This window comes from Lepus europaeus, chromosome 17, assembly GCF_033115175.1.
Source record: "Lepus europaeus isolate LE1 chromosome 17, mLepTim1.pri, whole genome shotgun sequence".
Lineage (NCBI taxonomy): Eukaryota > Metazoa > Chordata > Mammalia > Lagomorpha > Leporidae > Lepus > Lepus europaeus.
Window position 1 is genome coordinate 31,409,987 of NC_084843.1, and position 21,297 is coordinate 31,431,283.

The following is a 21,297-nucleotide window of genomic DNA, read 5'->3' on the forward strand; positions in this document are numbered from 1 at the left end:
TTAGCCTGGCCCAGCCCTGGCCATATTGTGGCCATTTAGAGAGTTAACCAGCAGATAAAAGAGGTATCTCTCTCTCCCTCCATCCCACATCTCTGCCTTTCAAATAAATAAAGCATTTTAACAAAATGAATGTTGGACTTCACTAAACTATGTCTAGAGCCTTTTCTTTTCTCCTTCAATTTTTTATTTTGAAATTTTCAAACATGCAGGAAAGTTGAAAAAGTAGTACAATAAACTACAATATTTGTGCCTCAACAATTAACACTTGACCACGTTTGCTTTATTGGTAGACGCAGAAACCTAGAGACGAGTGCGACTAGATTATGAGGAGACACACACTGTGAGGCTTTAACTCTAAGTATTTCACAACGCATCTCCTGGAGACAAGAGCGCTCTCCTGCCTAACCACAATATCTCGCACCTTTAACAATTCCCTACTATTCTAGGGTAGTTCCTCCCGTGCAAAACACATACACAGCGATGACCCCTCAGACACTCCCCCAGAATTTTTCGATTTTATTAGCTAACATTTACTGAGCACTTACTATGGGTGGCCACGTGCCACCCATTCTGCAGGGACTGTCATGTTCTCCTCATAGTTGCTTTCTGGATTACGTGCTCTTACCATCCTTCTATTGCTCCCACTTTACAAATGAGGAAACGGAGTAAGCTGCCCAAGGCCACATGGCTGTGAGAACAGGAGACGGGATTCCAGCTCTGGCAGTCAGCTCCAGCGCGCGGTGTGGCTGGTCCTCCTGACTGTGCTGCTCCCTCGAGCCCCTTGTGGACCACAAACTGGCAGAACTGCACCCTCGCCTCCAGCTGCCTACTTCACAGATGAGCACATTGAGTCCCAGAGGACAGTGGAATGGCACGAAGCCAAAGGCAGATGTTTCATTCTACCTTAGAGTTCAGCAAATGCTTTGGCACCCGGAAGCAGACTGAGAACGTCTGTGAACCCCGCCGGGGTCCCTGGAACTAAATGAACATGTAACCTGGTGGTCTGCATGCACGCCTCACGTGGAGCTGACTCTGATTATATTAATCTGACAACCATCTGGACCCTTTTCACACGGTGACCGGAGGCCTGGGTGAGGCTGTTCAACAAGGCCGTTCATTTCATGCACCTGAAAAGCTCACGGAATATGTGTGTGAAGAAAAACAGCCATGCATGGATTTTTAAACAATGATTTACACCAAAAGAAACATCTTTTAACTCCATTTTCCATGAAGTTTTTGAAGTACCCTTGTATTTGTTGGGCATCTACCATGTATCAGGCACTGTTAGAGGACCTTGGGACGTCTACATTCACAAGACTCTGTTCTTACTGAACATATATAGTGATGGGGTAACAACCTACACTATGTAAGCAAATGAGTATAAAGTATATTGAGTTGTGACCATTGCTAGGGAGACGTGAGGCATGGAAAGGGCACAGAGTGATGGAGGGAGGTTACTTTAGAAGGAATGGTCGGGAAATTTTTGGCAAGGTAAATTTGGACAAAGGCTTGAAGGAAAACTGAGCAATAGACATATATACACCCCAGGGGGAGAATGACAAGGCAGACAGCACAGAGTACAGGACCCCTAAGGCAGGGCTGGACTTAGCAGGTTCAAAGAATAGCCAGGGAACCACTGTGAGCAAACAGTGAGATAGGAGTTGAAATCACAAGGGGGTGGGGTGGAGAGAGAGAGAGAGAGAGAGAGAGAGAGATTGCATTCCATCTGCTGGTTCGCTCCTCAAATGACTGCAATAGCCAGGGCTGGGCCAGGCCAAGCCAGGAGCTTGGAACTCCATCCAGGTCTCCCATGTGGGTGCAAGGATCCAAGTACTTGAGCTGTCTTCTACTGCCTTCCCAGGTGCATAAGCAGGAAGCTGGATTGGAAGCTGAGCAGCCAGAACTCGAACCAGCACTCTGATATGGGATACTAGCATTGCAGGCAGCAACTTAACCCGCTTTGCCACAACATGGGCCCGTAATTGCAATTTTTTAAGGATTAACTGGATGCTAGGGTTGGACAGGAGGTAAGGCTAGAAGCTGTGAGACCAATTAGGAGGTTGTCAGAATGGTCCAGGCAAGGTGTGGTGATGGATTAGCAACAGAGGTGGGGGAAATGACCAAATTGTAGATACAAGTTGAGGGTAATCTGAGGATCTGCTGATGGACTGGAAGTGTAGTAGAACAGAAAGTCAAAGGTGATCCCAAGCATTGAGGTCTAAGACACTGGAAGAATGGAATTGCCATTTACTGAGATGGGGGTGGGGATGAAAGGGCTGAGCAGGCTGGACAGGAGGGGATTATAAGTGTTGCTTGTGTCTGGTTGCCTTACACTTGATGTGCAGATTGTAAGTGGAGCAGTGGAATAGGCACCAGGGCTTGGCGGGGCAGGGCACAGTTGGAGGTATGCCTTCCAGAGTCATCTGAATGTGAATGGCATTAAAACTGTAACTGATGATGCTATCATTGAGGCAGTGGAATAGCTGGAGAAGTTGGCCAAGAACTGCCCCTGGACACTTCATCACTTACCGGCTAGAAGGCAAAAGAAGACCAGGAGGGTGGTGGTGAAGGAGGTGACCCAAGAGAGAGAGGTGTCCTGGAGCCAAGCAGAGAGGGCTGCAGTGAGAGCGTTGCCCTCTACATTGATGCTGCTCACAGGTAGAATAAGATGAGGGCCAGAAATGACCACTGGACTTGGCAGCAAGGCCACCCACGACCTGGATAAGAGCTATTTCAGTCGTGTGAGGACTGGGTTTGACAGAATGGAAGAGAGGAAGTTGAGATATGGAGAGCAGAGACAACTTGTCAGAGGCTTTTGGCTGTGACGGGGAGCAGTGATGAGTGTGGTGGTGAGGGAGAAGTGGGGGCAGCGAGGGTCTTTAAAGAAGGGAGACATTAGAGCTTGTTTGTATGCTGATGGGAAGAGTCTTGTAGAGGGGGAAACTGGTAGCTCAAGAGAGGGTTGGGGCACGCGTTGGGGCACAGCGGGTTAAGCCTGCTGCTTGGGATTCCTGCATCCAATACTGGAGTGCTGGTTTGAGTCCTGGCTACTCTGCTTCCAATCCAGCTTCCTGTTAATACACTAGGGAAGGCAGCAGATAAAGGCTCAAATCCTCAGGTCCCTGCCACCCACATGGGAGTCCCAGATGGAATTCCTGGCTCCCAGCTCCTGGCTTCAGCCTGGCTTAGCCCTGGCTGTTGCAGGCACTAGGGGAATGAACCAGCATATGGAAACTCTTTCTCTCTCCCTTTCTCTTTCTCCCCCTCCCCCTATGCCTTCCAAATAAATAAATAAATCTCTTTTATTAAAGTAGATTAATTGCCGTAGAAAGCCCTAATAGGTCAGCCGAGCGGGAGATGGATCCAGGAAGGGCATGCAGAGGGGATGCCTTTAGCAAGGAGCACAGCTCATTTCCCTTCCCCATGGCGAGTGAAAGCACAGGATGACCAGCCACTGATGTGAGCTCATTAGGAGATTTCAGCAGCCAGAGACGAAGATGACCTTCCTCGACAAGTACATCGACCAGCGTGTACAGAAAGCTTGCCACGGGCCAAGCACGGTGCAGGCACTTCCTTGTGGAGCCCAGAGCAAGTTCTTGCCCTTGACACTGTCGAACTAGGACTCTATTGAGGGCCTTGGGATTCTCCATGCAGACACGAACGATCCCTTTTAATACCGAGCTCCTCTGACCAGAAAGAGACGTGAAGAGCCTCAGCGTTTTTTTCACTACATTGCCTCCAGGGTTGTTGCAACAATCTTGACAGACCTCAAGGCTTGGGGGCATCACAGCGGAAACCGTGGACAGAGACCCTCGATGGCAGTGGGGAGGGTTCCACCGGTGCTGACTCGAGTGTGGGGTGGGATAGTCCCACATTCCAGGCACCTGGACTCTGACTCCGGAAGCAGAGAGGCCTTTGAGATTTAATCGGAATAATCACTATTCTTCAGGAGCCCTGGGACAACCCAGCCCTATGCAACAGCCTAGCTCTTTGATGTTTTTGTCATAAATTAATGAGTTTGCCCACAAAATAACATCAAAGAAGAGCCACTAACTAATTCGCTGTTATCATCCTCCAGTCTGCGGCTGCACTGGATAATCTCCAACAGAAAAGGACCGGAGCCAGGAAAAGAAACCGAGTGAAAGGTTTGGAAATCGTGAAATCTGGAAAGAGATGAGAGGAAAGCCAGCGACTGCAGCCTGCAGAGGAGCTGGGGAGAGGCTAACCAACCGCAGGCACCCACGGAAATGCAGGGGAGATGGCCGGTGCTCTGCACTCGGGTCTGGAAGGAAAGCCGTCGCACGAAGGCTTGAGGGGGAGAGAGCGAGCGGCCAGGAGGGTCTCACACGCAGTCAGCTCACAGCTCACTGCAGACCATGGGAGGTGCGTGGCCGGAGGCTGCGTCCCTGGTGCGATCATAAACAAGTCTCAGGCGCTCTGGGCCTCACTTCTCCACCTGCAGACGGCAGGACTACCTTTCTCCCTCCCCTCCTCTCAGGCACAGGAGGCTCTCTCTAGATGTTCCCCGACTCTTCCAAATCAGGTCTTTCAAGAGGAAAACAGGAAAAGATTTATGGGGATGCCTCCCTGGAGATCTCCCCGGGGACATTTCTTCCGGGCCTGGCAGGAGTCCCTAAGCAGCACGCCTGCTTCATCTCACTTGGTGCGCGGTTTTTGAGCGTGTACTGTGAACAAGGGAGAGAAGGATGACCACGGCTGTCCCGAACCCCGGGACACCAAGTGTGATCAAGTGATGACCGGTGCCATGGTCTGAGCCCTCAGAGACTCATGTTGAACAGTAACCCCCATTAAGAGATGGGACCAAGCGGGACCTTTCCCAGGTGTAAGGGCTCTGCCCTCACTAATGGATGAATCCATCACGCAATTAATGGATGAACAGGTTCATGAGTTAGCTCAAGGGTGGGTCTGCCACAAAAACCAGTTGAGTTAGGTCTCTCGCACGCTCCCTGCTTCTATCCATGAGAGTCTCTGCCAGCAAGAGGTCATCACTGGGGATGGGCCCTTGACCATGGACCTGAACCATGAGCAAAAATAAAGCTTTCTTTGTAGCTCTTCTTGTCTGTGGTATTATGTCTTTAGCAACAGCAAACAGACCAAGACAAGCAGGATCTGTAACAAGGGCTAACATGCAGATTCCTCACAGTTGGGGGTCCAGAAAAGGTCTCACAAACCACTTGCCATTTGAACTTGGCCTTTAAGGATTAGTGTCAGGTCCTGCCCACCCCTGCCCCCGTCCCCAAGAGCAGATGAAGGAAGACACTGCACAAGGACAAGAAGGTGTGAAAGATGCCAGGGAGCAAAGAACCCCTGGAGCCCCAAGTTCAAGAAAGAGGGACAGAAACATGGACGGAGGGGACTGGTCCTAAAAACGGAGCAGCCAGACCACAACACACATCTGTGAGTGGAGCTGCTAGGAGGTGATGAAGCCACAGGGGCCACCTCCTGTCTCAGGTTCAGTCACAGTCACAGCTGTCACTTGCTCTCCAGAGAAGTGGAGTAGGAGGCAAAGTTTATCAACACAATTCACAGCCCCCCCACCAGGAGAGACTGCAGGTACTGGGGGGACATCAGAGGACTCTTGGCCACAGGGTCACCTGTCGTCACAGCAGCCACTGTGCTGGAGGCCAGAGTGCCCACGGGCCCCCTGAAGCAGCAGTTCTGATGGACAAGCTGTGGTCGTCCTTCTGCCCCATACAGACTGACAGCGGACTCACCCATCACTCACACCACGGCCATCGAGGAAGACGGCAAGCCTCTGACTAAACGAAGCAGATTATTTCAGGGAGTTAATAGGCACAGGCATAAAGGGTAACAGGTGCTTATAAAGCATCATTAATTATGAGAGCCAAAAGGCATCATGGAGTGCAAACCAATTTTAGCTGCGGAACCTTTTGTTCAAACAAAACCTTGAGTGATGTCAGATCTGTAAAACAAATGCAAGAAAGTGGGTTTGGATGAAGGAGACGGATGTGCTGGCTCTACCACCTCCCCACTCCCCACGGAAGCCCTCCGGGTCCCTCGCCCAACCATAGGCTCCCCCCGCCAGGCTTTCAGCAGGATTTCTGTAACCAGTATGTAACACAAGGCTGTGACTTTAAAATCCAAACACACAAAAAGGCTTATGACAAGAGTCCCTCACCTGCCCTACCCCATGCCTTCCCCACCCTGTCATTTTTCTCCAGAAGAAATGACTTTTCATTCTCTTAGTGTTTGCTTTCAATTCTTCTGCTAGTTACTTTTACGCCGTTAAATTATATGCCTGAACTTCCACGGCTTGATTTATTAACTTTAGAAACCTTGTCCTGTTTTCCGTGGTGACAGAAGAGAACCTGGCTCACAATGCCACCCTCACCTCCCAATATAATTGCATCGCCATTTGGGCTTAATTTTTATTTTCATCAAAGACCTACATGCAATTAGCTTAAGATTCCAACCTGGGCAAAAGATGTACAGCAAGAAGCAGAGGCGATGTCCGTCCATGTCTGCCCCCGCCATGCCACTCAGCCTCCTTCCCACTCTGGTGGGTGGACTGTAGAAAGGAGAACAACAGACCTAGTGCCCTTTCTTTCCTTCTCTGTAGCACTCACTACCTTTTCCAGCGAGCTCTGTAATTTACCCATGACACTTCTGTTTGTCTTGCCTGCTGAGTGTAAGCCCAGGCAGGGGTCTCTATTTGTGTTCACCCATTGAAGCATCCCAAATGCCTAGAAATGCCTGGCTCAATAGATACTTGTTGAATTAATGACAGCACAATTCTCCAGAAAGGAGAGACAGAAAAACTGGTTTCTTTGAGAGCCTCTTAGAATCATTTTGCATCTGGTTTGTTCCAGGGGAAGGAGGAGACGTGAGAATTTGTGTCGACGACAGAGTTCTTCCGAGCCAGGCGGGAGGCACTATGACAGATGGAGGACTCAGTCCAGGCCTCCCTGCCGGCGTCGCAGGCTTGGACAAGCGGCTCCAGCTGCTGTCTGCTTAGGGTGGTGGAGTCTGGGAAGGAACACCCTTTCCCAGGGCAGCTCCTGCTGTGGGAAGGAGAAGCAGAGCCGCTTCCCCCTGGCGTAGCCGGGCCCAGCCGCGCGCAGAGCCAGAGGCCCTTAGCCACGGGCTACACTCAAGCACCTGCTGTGTCCTGGGAACCACTCCGGGCTCTGTGGACTCCAGCACTAGGAGCCCCATCTTACAGGTGCGTCTCGAAGTCCATGAGTCCCAGGAAGCTTCCTTGAGCCATCTCACAGCCACAGCCACAGCCACAGCCTTCCAGACACCTCTCGGCAGCGTGTATCTTACTGTGCTCTGCCCGACTGGCCCCACAGAGCTTGTGGAATTCCTGAACAGTGGCCGGGTCACAGGGCAGGCTCCACAGCATTCCAAGTTCCACAGCCGCCTCCCACTCCCTGCCTGCGGCCCAGCCATCCCTCCTGACCTCAAGGGTTTCCCTGTACCTGTTGCCTCCTTACCCAACAGATGCCAGCCCGTCCTCACCAAAGTCACAACCTCCAGGCCCCGATTTCTCCTGAACCCGTCCGGCCCCTGCCTCTCCTTCCCAGCCCCTCCTCGCACCCGGCACGGCAGCTGCAGCCAGAGGCGACTGTTTCTCAGTCCCTCAAAAGTGCCATTTTGTTCCTCACGTCCGGATCTTCTGCTCATGTTCCCTCCTATTTGCCTCTTCTCTACCTGACAAAGGTCTTCAGGTCTCAATGTAAAACTCACTTCCTGGGACTGGCGCTGTGGCGTGGCAGGTTAACCTGCAGCCTGTGATGCCTGCATCCCATATGGGCACCTGCTTGTGTCCCGGTCGCTTCGCTTCCAATCCAGCTCCCTGCTGATGGCCTGGGAAAGGCAGCGAAAGACAGCCCAAGTGTATGGGTCCCTGCCACCCACGTGGGAGGTGAAGCTCTGGCTCCCGGCTCAGCCCTGACCTTTGCGTCCACTTGGGGAGTGAACCAGCAGATAGAAGCATGTTCTCTCTCTCTCTCCCTCTCTTAGTAACTCTGACTTTCAAATAAATAAATAAATCTTTTGTAAACAATTCATTCCCATGGTATCTGAGTCCGTTTTATGCTGCTGTAATCAAATACCTGAGACTGGGGAGCTTACAAAGAACAGAAGCTCACCTCTCACAGCTCTGGGGTTGGGGTACGGATGGAGGCCCACAGGCTCAGGTGCTGCTGAGGGCCGCTCGTCTGCTTCCCAGCTGGCGCCCTGGTGCTGCCTTCTGCAGGGGAGAGGAGTGCCGCATCCCCGAGAGCCCTACCCTGCACAGTGCCTGCTTCACACAGGGCAGGACCCCTCACGGCACAGTCACCTCTTAAAGGCCCAACTCGTGACCTCATCCGGTTGGCTGCACAAATGGGAAGGAGCCACACTCAAACGTCAGCACTGGAGGAAGCTTCCTGGCCACCACAGCCACGGTTAGGCGCCCCTGGTCTGAGCGCCCTATGCCTGCCCTACAATAGCAATCAGACTTTCTAAAATGTACTCGTTAGACCGTCAGCCCCTTCCGCTGCATTCCCAGCACCTAGAACAGTACCTGGGACGTAACAGGTGCTTGGTCAACACTTGCACACGCAAGGAGGGTGCGTCACAGGAAAGGGGCCACCTCCATTCAGTTCCCCAACACTGAGCCTCACGCACAGAGAGGCCTGGTTCTGATCCTTAGAGGACTTCATGGTCCTGTCTGGGAAAGCCAGCTTAGACACCATACACAGACAGCAACACGCTGAGGAGGGGACGTCCGGGGTTCTGGCGACCACGGTGAGGTCAGAGGGGAGGATGCGTGAATGGGCAGCTGGGAGTCAAGGACGAGGAAGGAGTGCCTGAAAACAGCGGGCCCTGCTGCTAGCCTGGACCACTCTGTCAGGAAGCAAGGACAGGGGCCGGCTGTGGCACAGCGGGTAACGCCGCCGCCTGCGATGCCAGCATCCCATGTGGGCACCTGTTCGAGTTCCGGATGCTCCACTTCCAATCCAGCTCTCTGCTAATGGCCTGGGAAAGCAGTAGAAGATGGCCCAAGTGCTTGGGCCCTGCACCCACGTGGGAGACCAGGAAGAAGCCCCTGGCTCCTGGTTTCTGATGAACCCAGTTCCGGCCGTTGCAGCCATTTGGGGAGTGAACCAGCAGACTGAAGACCTCTCTCTTTCTCTCTCTCTGTAACTCTTTCAAATAAATAAATATTTAAAAGAAAGGAAGGAAGGCCATGAAGAGCCATAGAAGCCAAGATTTGGTCTCCTGGGCCATGGGGAGCCTATGGGGAGACAAAACAATGGGACCAAGAAGAAAGAAATCTGTTGGAGCCATTGGTTTGGGGGCAGCCACAGAGGTGGATCAGCAGGGGAAGGGTCGGAGCAGGGAGGGCAGTGAGGTGCCACTGTGCTAGTCCAGTGCTGGGCTTGTTAAAGGGACAGATGACAGGAACAGCTTAAACGGAATCCCCCGAGGCTGCTGCCTGACGAAGGACCTGAGAGGAAGAAGGGGGAAGACAAAACTGATGCAGGACCATCCACTCCTCTCTGTGGTTGGCAGCTGCCACGGTACAAAGGCACAAAGGAGATCAGGTCAAGTCCATGCCGCTGTCCAGGGAGAAGAGCAGCTCCCATGACTGCTCAGGACCGAGATGAGAGCACACGTAGGGAAAGTTGGAGCAGAGTCTCCATAAAACTCCTAATTGGTGCCATGAGGGTGAGTCATTTGATCCTAGGCGGGGGTTAAAGGGAGCTAGAGAAGAGTCCTGACAGTCTAACCTTGGGCAACACTGAAGTTGAAGACACCGTGATTCCAACCCTGGCTGTGTTGCTTCCAGCTGTATGGCCTTGGGCAAGTTAATGAGCCCCTGTGAGCCTTGGCTCCACACCCATGAAGATGGGACACTACTACTTAAGTCACAGGAGTATTGTAAAAGCAGTAGAGTGAACCCTGGCTGCAGCAGGTGTCCAGCACAGGCAGCTCATGGGGAGGAGGCGTCAGAGGACAGTAGCTGGAGACCCGCAGCCCTGGGACAGTACAGAAGCCAAGGGAGGAGCAGCCCTCCAGACGAGTGGACCACCGTGCCAGCTCTTACAGGAAGTTCAAGAGGAACTGGAATTACACTGCTGAGTCTTTAAAAGTGCAGTCAGTGAGGGTCCAAAAGAATCCAGCGAACAGAACAACAGAAAAAGCAAGAGATAGGATGCATACAAAGGCACCCATCAGTCAGGACATTTCAGCAGCAAATAGGTTATCCTACTAACATCATTTGAGTGGTAAAGGCATACAGTTAACATAACAAGAAGCCTGGAGGGTGCAGCTACAGGGTTAGCCCAACAGCTCACCAATGACCCCAAGACCCCAGGCTTTGTCCATCCCTTTTCTACAACAACCAGAACACACTGACTTCTCATTCTCAGACCTACTGCCTCATGGTTACAGGAAGGCTGCTGCAGTGCCAAACATCACACTGCCATATGTAAACATCCACAACAGGTAGAAAGTGGAAAGCCTACTTCCCTTCTTGGGAAGATAAATCTTTCTCAGCCTCCTAGCAGATATCCATTTATATCTAATTGGCCAGGACTGGGTCACATGGCCACTTCTGGGTACAAGGGAAGGAAGCCAGGAAGCTGTCTATCATTTTCAGACTCCAGGGAAAGGAAGAAGAGGTTGAAAAAAGCCAGACTGTGTCTGTGGCCAACCCTGTCTTCAGCGCCACCCAGCTCATTCACAAAATCTGGAAATCACAAACCCGGGGACACTGAAGATGACAACAAGGAAGGGAAGGAGAGAGGGGGAAGGGCCCAGGCTCGGCAGAGGAGGGAGGTCCTGTCCCGAGCCACCACAAGAAGGGAGAATGTGGGCATGGAACAAACTCTGAAGAAGGAGCAACCCCGACCTCCACAAAACAAGACCCGGCTGCTTTGGGGGAAACACACTAGAAAATCAAGACGGGCACAACGACAACCTCCTAAAATTAGAAAGATCCACAGGTGGGGACAAGAGGCTCCTTAGGCACAGATGCCCATCTCCCACACTGGAGTACCTGGGTTCGAGTCCCAGCTCCAGCTCCTGACCCCAGCTTCCTACCAATGCACACCCTGGGAGGCGGCAGAGATGGCTTGAGTAGGTGGGTCCCAGCCACTTGGCAGGCCTGGATCAAGTTCCCAGTTCCTGGCTTCAACCTTGGCCCAGCCTCAGCCTTTGTAGGCATTTGGGGAGTAAACCAGCAAATAGAAAAGTACTTGCTCTCTCTCACTCATATGTAAATAAAATTTCATAAAAACAAAAAGGCTCGGGCCGGTGTTGTGGCGTAGTGGGTAAAGCCACTGCCTGCAGTGCCAGCATCCCATATGGGTTTGAGTCCTGGCTGCTCCACTTCTGATCCAGCCCCCTGCTGATGTGCCTGGTAAAGCCGCAGAAGATGGCCCAAGTACTTGGGCCCCTGCACCTGCGTGGGAGACCTGGATGAAGCTCCTGGCTCCTGGTTTTGAATCAGCCTAACACCAGCTGTTGTGGACATTTGGGGACTGAACCAGTGGATGGAAGATCGCACTCTCTCTGTCTCTCTCTGTAACTCTGCCTTTCAAATAAATAAATAAAAAGGCTCAATGCATGCTTCAAGAGGGCCGTGGAGTAACACCAACACGACGGTTCTGCTGCCAGGATTATCAGCAGCTACAGCCACTTGGGAAAAACATTCAGCCTGTGGCACAACCCAGGAATCCCCCAACAAGACGCATACACTGCACCTGTGTGTCTATTCTCAGACCAGAGGATGAATAATTCAAGCATAATTTGTTCCCATCATGGAATACTATATAGCAGTTAACAACAGGAATGGCTCCAAAAAAAAAAAAAAAAAAAAAAAAACAGAACCAAAAAGGCCTAAGGTGACAGAGGATGCCTGCACTGACATCAAGTTCCAAAACATGCAAAAACGAAAACAGTATGTGGTTCAGTGTGTAAACAGAAGTACAAAACCACAGAGAAAGGCATAAAAAAAAAAAACAGGAAAGAAAAATATAAATACAAAATTCAAGAAAATGCTTCATTCTAGGCAGCGTTGGGGACCAGGGTACGGGGGACCCCCAGGTGGGAAGGAGACATCCCTGTTGTGAGGCTGAGTGGTGGGCGCAGGTGTTCTCCCCGCTCTTGTTCCTCAGCCTTTGCACACTTTCCAGGAACACGGTCTGGTACCCATGCAATCTTAAAGAAAGGGGGAGAGAACACACATGAGACAGCGGCACCTGTGCCAGCCCAGCGAGGGGACAGAGCCCTCCCCGCCACCTCAGCACGTGGCACCTGCAGAGCGCAGCCATGGGGCTCAGACAACTGCCCCCAGCTACTCTGGGTGTCACACAAATGGGGAGAGCCCCTCCTCGGGAGGTGAGGGGTCAAGGTGAGATGGAGAGCAAGCCAGACTCTAGCTTGCTTTTCCTTGAGGGACTGGGTGTGAAAATATTAAAAAGAGAAAGAGCTTCCCCCTTTCGGGAGGGCCTGCCCTGTGCAAGGCATAGCTACTCGAGCTACTTGATCCACGGAGGTGCAAGGCATAGCTACTTGATCTATGGAGCTCCCTGCAGCTTTGTAACAAGTTAGGGAGGTAAAAATACTGTCTCGGTTTCAACAAGGAGAGGACGGAGGCTGGACCAAGTTCAGTCCCTCACTCATGTCTCATCCGGAGTCGGCGGGAAATCCAGGCACTCACATTTACATGGGCGCTCTCCCTGGGTGGCCACCCAGCCGCTGCAACCTGCACCCTCGCACACGACCTGCACCCATGTGGCCACACAGCTGGCTCCTTCTCATCCAGAGATGCACGCTCCCTGCCCCTTTGCAGAGGACCACGCCCCACAGCTCTCCTGGGCAGGGTCCATCCTACCTTCAGAGCTCAGCTTTGACGCCACCTGCTCAGCGCTCCCTGACCACGCCCTCCCACAGCCGCTCAGTTCCTCTCCCTCCCTGGCCTCTGGTTCCTCCCTGGCCCCTGGTCCCCTCCACCATCCACATAAGTCTGCCACGTTGTTGTCTTTCCGTGACTTGAATGTAAGCTCCTTGCAGGCAGGGCCCCTGTCTTCCATTTACCAGCGCTCCCCACTGCTGATTCCAGGTCTGGCACAGGGCCCGTCCTTCACAAATGTTTGCTGAGTGAATAGGCTAGTGAAAGCAGGCAGAGACGGAGACACGCAGATTCAAACTCAAGTCCTGGTTCCCTCCCCAGTTGGCCGCAATGGCTGGAGCTGCGCCAATCTGAAGCCAGGAGCTTCTTCCAGATCTCCCACATGTGTGCAGGGGCCCAAGGACTCGGGCCATCTTTCACTGCTTTCCCAGGCCATAGCAGAGAGCTGGATCAGAAGAGGAGCAGCCAGGATTAGAACCAGCGCCCTTATGGGATGCCTGCACTTCAGGCCAGGGCTTTAACCTGCTGCACCACAACATTGACCCTGACACGCAGATTCTAACTCATGTCCCGGTTCAGAGAGGGCACTGCCCACCTCTCTGTGCCCAGGAAGGACTTGGTAATCGCGCCCTGTCTTCAGGCTGTGCCTGGGCGGCCCTGGGCATGCTGGGAGAGAGGAGGTGGCAGATCACAACTCTGCTCTGTGGGGACACGCCCACTCTCTCCCCACTCCTAATGAGATCTTTCCTGGCTGTGGCATTGGGTACTTGGCAAACAGCATTCCAGAAAAATACCCCAAATTGGAGGATGTTCAGACATAAAGTGTCTGGAACAATGCAGGAACGGGGGAGATGGAATAATTACAACAGATGACAAGGCCCACACTCAGGCCTTGCCAAGTGAAATGGGATGGGATAATCCCGTGGGAGGCTGAACGTGGTGTGAAGCCCACAAGGGAGGGGAAGTGTTGGGACGGCGTGGGAGGGATAATTACGGGAAATGGAGGAAGGTGAATCCCGGGGAATTTTAGGCTTAGTGGCAGGAACCATTTCCTCCCTGAGAAAGCTCTGAGGTTGGGCAGCAGTTTCCTAACGGGAGGAGCGGGATGCCATCCCGAGGGCTTAAGCTCATCTTAAGCCATGCCTGGAGACTCTACCAACAGGCTGGGGTCAATGTGAGGGCCAGAGGTCACCTGGAGACAGGGTGGTGCGCTGGCTGTTGGCCCAGGCTCTGTGGTGAGCGTGCATTGCGTGTCAGCTCCGAGCCCCACACGGAGACACGCGGGGACTTGGCTGGATCGGCAGCCGGACCCCTGGAGTGCCAAGGTTTTGACTGGCTCTGAGGGGCAGCTCCCCACAGGAGCCAACAGGAAGCGCTGTGCAAAGACGGCAGTGGCTCCCAGGCAGACACTGCAGCTGTGGCAGTGTGAGATTTCTGGGAGCTCTGCTTTCCGGGCAGGAGAGCCCAGCCAAACTCCAGCCTTCTGTCGCCAGGGTGGGCACAGGCCCTGACTGCAGAGATAAGCCTAGTCTGTGAGTGTCTGTGCTGGGTTTGCAGAAAAACACAGTCCCCAGGGAGAGGGCCTGCTGGGGTCTCAGAGATGGATGAGTTCGCCTCCAGCAGGTCGAGGGAGGTGAGCGTGTGGCTGGGTCGGGGGACACAGCCAGCAGAGGCTCCACTTGTGAGCACTGGACAGGACACGGGTGACCCCAGGGATCCCGTCTATGGCCTCTGAAACTGACTTGGCTCCCACAGCTCCTGGAATGAAAATCAGGGGGACTGTGGCCTGCAGCCAACAATGCAAACATCGGAAGCCAGTGTCAGAGCTAAACAGAGCACACAGGAACCCCTTGCAGCCCTTCCTTTCCCGCTGGGGAGGGCACAAAGCCTCATGGGCCATCAGAGAGTTTAAGACATGGGATTTTGAGGAGAGTCCCAGCAGCCTTGGAGGCCAGCCTTCCAGGCTGCTCTTACAATCAGAGCTCACCCTAATCCTCATGGCCCCTGCTGTGTCCACACCTCCTTGTGGGCTGTCTCTGACGTGACCTGGAATTGGGGGGGCAGGCCAATACCTGGAGGCAGGAAATGAGCCAGCACCCACCCTTCGGGAGTCACAGCAGCAGGCAATGGGGAAGGGCCTAGTGAGGAGTTAGGAAACTGACTCCCAACTGGCTGTGTGACATGAGACAAGTCACAGGCCCCCTCTGGAACTCGGGGCTCTTCGTCATTAACAGAGAGGGAGTGGCCCCATAACCCCAGGAGCTCCCCTAGGCCTGACCCCGTGAGACTCTCAATTCCTGTGTCTCGCAGCTGCTCAGCTGTGTCTCTTAGAGTCGCTTCCCTCCCAAGACTGCAGGGAATCAGGGTGCTGGTGGGGCCCCTAGGGAGCCGAAGTCGCTGAGTGTCAGAGGAGCTGCCACACCCAGCAGGCAGGGACTCCCAGGCTCAGGGCCCCACTCCATCAGGGCCCTGCGCGGTCGGGCAGAAAGAGCAAGCTGGGGGACCAGGTTCTGCATGCAGATCCCTAGCCAGCCACAAGCTGGGGCTCCAGAGAGGCGTCCTTGCCTTGCGCCCAGGGTAGGGTCCAAAGGGCCAGCCGGCTCCTGTGTGGTTCAGCCAGGCCTGGGCTAGCTGGTCAGTGCCAACAGCTGAGCCCTCGGCAGGAAAAGCAGCAGTCCCTGCAGCCCGGGGCAGCCAGCCCACTCCCATGCCGGGCCCCACGCTAATGGCCTCAGAGACAGCATCTCACGCAATCCCTACAGCACCCTCGGAGGCAGGTGGATCCCTGGCAACTTGCCCAGGGTCCACAGCTAATCCGTGAAGTCAGGATCCCAGCCCCTAACTGCCTGATCCCTGATTTGGCCCTCTTCCCCGTGAGTGCTCAGCCCCCAAGTGGGAATCCAGAGGCTAAAATCTAGCCCACTCCAAAACCTTGCCCCTGCCAGCCTGAGACGGGACACAACAGCAGGCAACGCATTGCACCGTCGGGACAGCAGCAGGCCAGGCAATAAGCACGCGGGACACGAGGCCAATGAGCTTTGAGACCTGGGGCTATCGGGAGGGGCGGGAGTCTCAGAGGCACCCAAGGGTGGCTCTGGCAGTGCCCCTAAAGGAAGAGGGGCTAGGGGCTAGCACTGTGGCATAGCGGATAAAGTTGCTGCCTGCAGTGCTGGCATGCCATATGGGTGCCGGTTCAAGTCCCGGCTGTTCCGCTGCCAATACAGCTCTTTGCTATGGCCTGGGAAAGCAGTGGAAGATGAACCAAGTCCTTGGGCCCCTGCACCCACGTGGGAGACTCGGAGGAAACTCCTGGCTCCTGGCTTCAGATCAGCACAGCTCTGGCCATTGCGACCAACTGGGGAGTGAACCAGCAGATGGAAACCACCCCCTCCACCGTGTAACTCTTTCAAATAAATAAATAAATCTTTAAAAAGGGGGGGGGGGAGGGATGTGGGGCTGGGCCCAGCAGGGCAACCAGGTGGCCCCAGTACTTCCTCCGCGCTTGCACACAGCCCAGGGATCTAGGAGCTGCGGCCCGGCCTGCGGCAGGAGGCTCCAGGTCAGGAAGGCTTTGAGAGGAGCCTCAGAAAGGCCTGGCAGCTGCTGGGACAACACAACAGCTGGGCCTGCTCCCAGGCTCCAGGTCAGGCCCCCCAGGCTCAGGGGCTCCCAGGCACGGGACTGCTTTGGGAACCGGGGAAATTCTTCCGGAATGAGGTGTCACAGGGCTGCCAGCCCCCACCCCCACCCGTCACCCCCCCAAGCCCCGCCCATACACTCCTGGCAGGGAGGTAACCCAGAGACAGCCAAGGGCCTGCAGGGAGGGGCGAGGCAGCCAGCTAGAAGCCTGCAGCTCCCGGGCGGCTGCCGAAGACGTGGGGAGACTGGAGGAGACGGCTTTGCTAAGAGGCAGAGCAACCTGGAGACCCGGGTCGTGAGGCAGCCACAGCCCATGGGACTCGTGCTGGCCCAGCCTGCCCTCCGTGCCCCAGAAGCAATAGCACAAGCCTAACAACACATGTTACTGAGCACCAGGGCTGAGCCACATGCTGCAGGTGCAGCGGGCACCAAACTGAAAGGAGCCTGCCCTTGGGGACTTCTAGTCTTTTTTAAAGGTTTATTTGAAAGGCAAAGTAACAGAAAAAGCAAAACAGAGGCAGAGAGAGAGAGAGAGATATCTTCCACTACCTGGTTCACTTCCTTTGTAGACATTAGTGGCTACCACAGCCAGGGCTGGACCAGCCCAAAGCCAGGAGCTTCCTCTATGTCTGCCACAGGGCTGGAGGGCTCCACTGCCCTCCCAGGCACATTAGCAGGGAGCTGGACTGCAAGTGGAACAGCTGGAACTTGAACCTGCACTCTGATATGGGTCGTCACAAGGAGCAGCAGCATCCACAATGCAGGCCCCATCATGGGCTTATATTCCAATGGGCATGACAAGCACTAGACAACAGAAAAACACATTAGCAGCTGGTCAATGCTGAGCCGGGGTCTAGAGGACGGAAGGGCGATGGAGAGTGCTGGGTGGGGTGGAAGACAGTTTGCAATTTTAGATAGGGTGGTCGGGGCTGGCGCTGTGGCACAGCAGGTAAAGCTACCGCCTGCAGTGCCAGCATCCCATATGTGCACTGGTTCAAGTCCTGGCTGCTCCCCTTCTGATCCCGCTCTCTGCTATGGCCTGGGAAAGCAGCAGAAGATGGCTCAAGTGCTTAGGCCCCTGCACCCACGTGGGAGACCTGGAGGAGGCTCCTGGCTCTTGGCTTTGGATCTGCCCAGCCATTGCAGCCATTTGGGTAGGGAACTAGTTGATGGAAACCAGTGGATGGAAAATATTTTTCTCCCTCTCTCTGTAGTTCTGCCTCTCAAATAAATAAAATCTGAAAAAAAAAAAAGTTATAGAAAGGACTTATTTTTCCCATTTTACAGCTGAGGAAACCAAGGGTCCACCAAAGTCAGAAAAGTCACAGGGGTACCTGCCCGCCCCATCCGGCCCCACTCCCTGGTCTGGCTTGGCCCTGATTATGTCCCTTTTCTCACTTGCCCCCACCCTTCAGCCACAGGAAGCGACTCCCAGTTTCCCCACCTCCACACACGCTTCCGGGCTTCCGAGACTGTTCATATGCTGTTCCAGCTGCCTGGAGCTGTCTTGTCCCACAGCCCTAGCCCATCTTCTGAGGGACAATTCAGCTCCATTTCTCCAGCATGGCCACTTTGCCCTCCTCCTGGGGAATATGAGGCATGGCAGCAGGCCCTGAGCCAGCCTCCCACACAGCACAGGCTCAAGGTCAAGGGCAGGGCCAGGGCTTATTTGTCTCAGCCTCCCCAGCCACCAGTTTCACAACCAGGTAGGTCTCAGGTTCGGCCCCTCGGGACACCCTAGGGTATGTCTGATTTCTCTGGGGCGGTTTTCTCCTCAATCGCATTTCCTCTGTCCGTGTTCTTTTCTGTGTACTCTCCTCTGCCCTTGGTCAGACAGAGGCAGGGCCAGGGCCTGGTGGAGCTGTGATGCTCTCGGAGAACGGCACTTGCAACAGAAGAGGGAGCCCTGTGCACTCGAGACCCAGCCGGACCCACGTTCATCTCTTGCTCTGCCCCTCCACTGTGGTGCGCCTGGGAGCCTTGCTGTCCGCGTCTGTAGACTGGGGGTGGTGAGGTCCCCTCACACGGGTTTCAGGAGAGTCAGAATCCCTGTGACACGCCGCCCGGCCCTGGGCGTACCCTCAGCACACAGCACTTACGCCTCCTTGCCCTCGCTCATCCTGGACCCCAGTTCTGCCTTCAGAGGGGTCCTGTGTCCTAACAGCCAGCCACGGAACTCCTCAGAGGCCACACCCTCCTGGGGAGGCGCTGGGGCAGCTTTTGTAATAATTAACCCAGATTCCCCGCTTCTGCCCCAGTGCCAGCCCTGAGGCAGGGTCTGTTCGCTTCCTGGCAGCTTTGCCAGCTTCAGTCCCCCTCCAAAGAGGCCCCCACCTTGCAGCAGCCCCCGGCTGGTCCTCGCGCCTGAGCATGCCCTCATGGTCACACCTTCCCTCCCCAGCAGCTGTCCTGGCTCCGTGGCTGGGAAGCCCCCGCCTAACGCGCCAGACCAACCATGCTTCCAACACACAGGGAATTACAAGTGAGCGGCACAGGCCTCTGCGCGGGAAGCAAATGAGGAGGAGGGGCTCCACCGCAAACAAACAGGTCCAAACAGGGCTTGATGCCAGCAACCACGCAACTCTCGCGGCTTCTGCTGTTTTGCGGCGCTGCGACCTGTCAGGCCAAGGAGAGTGAAAGAGCCCAAGTCCCACGGCCGGCGACCGGCGACCGGCACAGCAGTCGGGACGCTGCCGGGTTTGAGTCTCAGCTCCATTCTCAGCTCCAGCTTCTGCTAACGCACACCCTGGGAGGCAGCAGGGGGAAGGCCAAGTTCTTGGGTCCCTGCCACCCACGTGGAAGACACAGAATGAGATCCCAGCTCCCGGTTCTAGCCTGCCTTAGCTCTGGCTGCTGAAGCATGGCCCAGCAAATGAGAGACCTCTCTGTCTCTCTGCCTTTGCCCAACTCCCTCACTTTACAAATGGGAGGCCCAGAGAGGGTAAGAGAACAGCTGAAAGTCACACAGCCAGCGAGGCGGACTGGAGTGTGACCAGGGCTTTGGATTTGCCCATGACTGTGCCCCTCCCGCTGCACCAGGCCCCCTCCTCAGGGGCCAAGCGTGAACTGGACTAGCCGGCAGGATCAGCCTGGCTTGTTGAAGGCTTCCTGCTCTGTTTTCTCAAAAGACACCCAAACGCTTGGGGCACCTTCATCCCAAACGCCACGATTCCTGGCACGAGTTTCCTCGGTGGCCTCCCAGGAAGCCGCTTGTCCAGGGTCTATGGCAACGGCTGTGCCTGCTGATTAAGCCTCCATTCATGGGGGTCTCCTGGGGGCTTGGTTTGTCCATTTGTTGGTTGTTTCCTTGTCTCATCCCCTCTGTGGCCACGTGAGGGGAGCCCCCTGAGGTTGGCACCCAAAATCAGAGCCGAGGGCCCACCCAGGAAGCTGTCGGACTCGGGAGCCTGTTATTATAAGCAAGCTCCTTGGGGGTTCTGATGACTGAGGTGCTGGGGGCTGCCACGCCCTTGCAGAAGACCATTCAGAGAGCAGAGCTCATTACCTCACTGTTAGAACGTTCTAGCCATGACAGCACCCAAAACCAGCTTCCCAGGGCCCAGCCTGCCTTCTGCAGCTGCGAGGTCAGGTGGCTCTGGTTCCTCAAGGACAGTAATCAGGCCCCATCTGAGCACAGCCTTCAGAACGCTGGCCTCCCAGCTGCTGTCCTGGGCCTGGAGGCTCCCCTAGCGACAGACCCTCCTGGTCAGTACCTGGACCCCTCGTCCTGTCCCTGGCCCACACAGGTGCATCTTGTGGCACAGGGATGTGCAGCCACTCATTCATACTTAAAATCACTGGACACTGCTGAGTGCCAGGGTCAGCGACCTCCCCCAGCCTGAGCCCAGAGCACGATCTCACCAGGAGCAAGTGGGGCCCCACCTTCCCTGCCCAGTGACACCTGGCTCTTGGTGCCGTCTTGACAACTTTAGATCTTTCCACACAGAGCAGACAAAAATAGCTTCCTTTTTGCCACGGGCCCAAGTGTTTGCGAAATGCGCAAATTCAAAAACCCAGAAAAGTGGTGCTGGTCCTAGCCCGATGCGACTCGGGACGCGAAGCTGTCGTTGTGAAGAACACTGCTGATGGCGCCTCTGATGGCCCTAAAGCCATGCTCTGGTGGCTGGGCTTGACCACCACCCCGGTAAAGTGACAGTCACTTTACATCCATGGGCAAGAAGAACATCGGCAAGAGGTCAGAGACCAAGTCAAAGACCAAGACCTACCAGGTGCTCTGGGGCTACTCCCTTGGACAAAACGCAGTCAACAAGGATGTCTGCAGAGCCCTGCTCTTAGACACAAGGCCCAGTGGAAGGCCAAGGCCAAGTTCAAAGGGAGGAACAAGACCTGCAAAAACAAGGGGTTCTTCCAGAAACTGGTGTTTCAGATACTTTTTGTTCCAGTCATTAAAAACATTTTAAAAAGCAAGGAAAGAATGAGCACTCCTCCCAAGAAAACAGGACTTGGAGTCAGAACACCTGTGACCTCCACCACTTGCTGCAGTGCGACCTGGAGGAGGTCCCCGGGCCCTGCTGGTGAGCTGCGCTGCTTGGGGGTGGGGGCGAGGGACCAACAAGCACCAGAGCCCAAGCGCCCTTCCCTGCCGGTGGTAGGTGTTCCCCTCTACCCTCAGTCCGCGGACCGTTTGGGCGGCTGACATGGACAGCTGTGGCCAGGCCAGTGACACCGGCTACAGGCAGAGACCCCCTAACAGCACCAGAGAGAGTGGCAGCAGACAAGCCTTATCAGATTGCCCGGCGCAGGGGTCC

At 54.7% G+C, this 21,297-nt stretch overlaps 1 pseudogene; it reads left to right on the forward strand.

The window, feature by feature from the left end:
- Positions 1-3,497: 3,497 nt before the first annotated feature.
- LOC133775771 (large ribosomal subunit protein eL27-like) lies at positions 3,498-21,067 on the forward strand (annotated as a pseudogene).
- Positions 21,068-21,297: the final 230 nt, after the last annotated feature.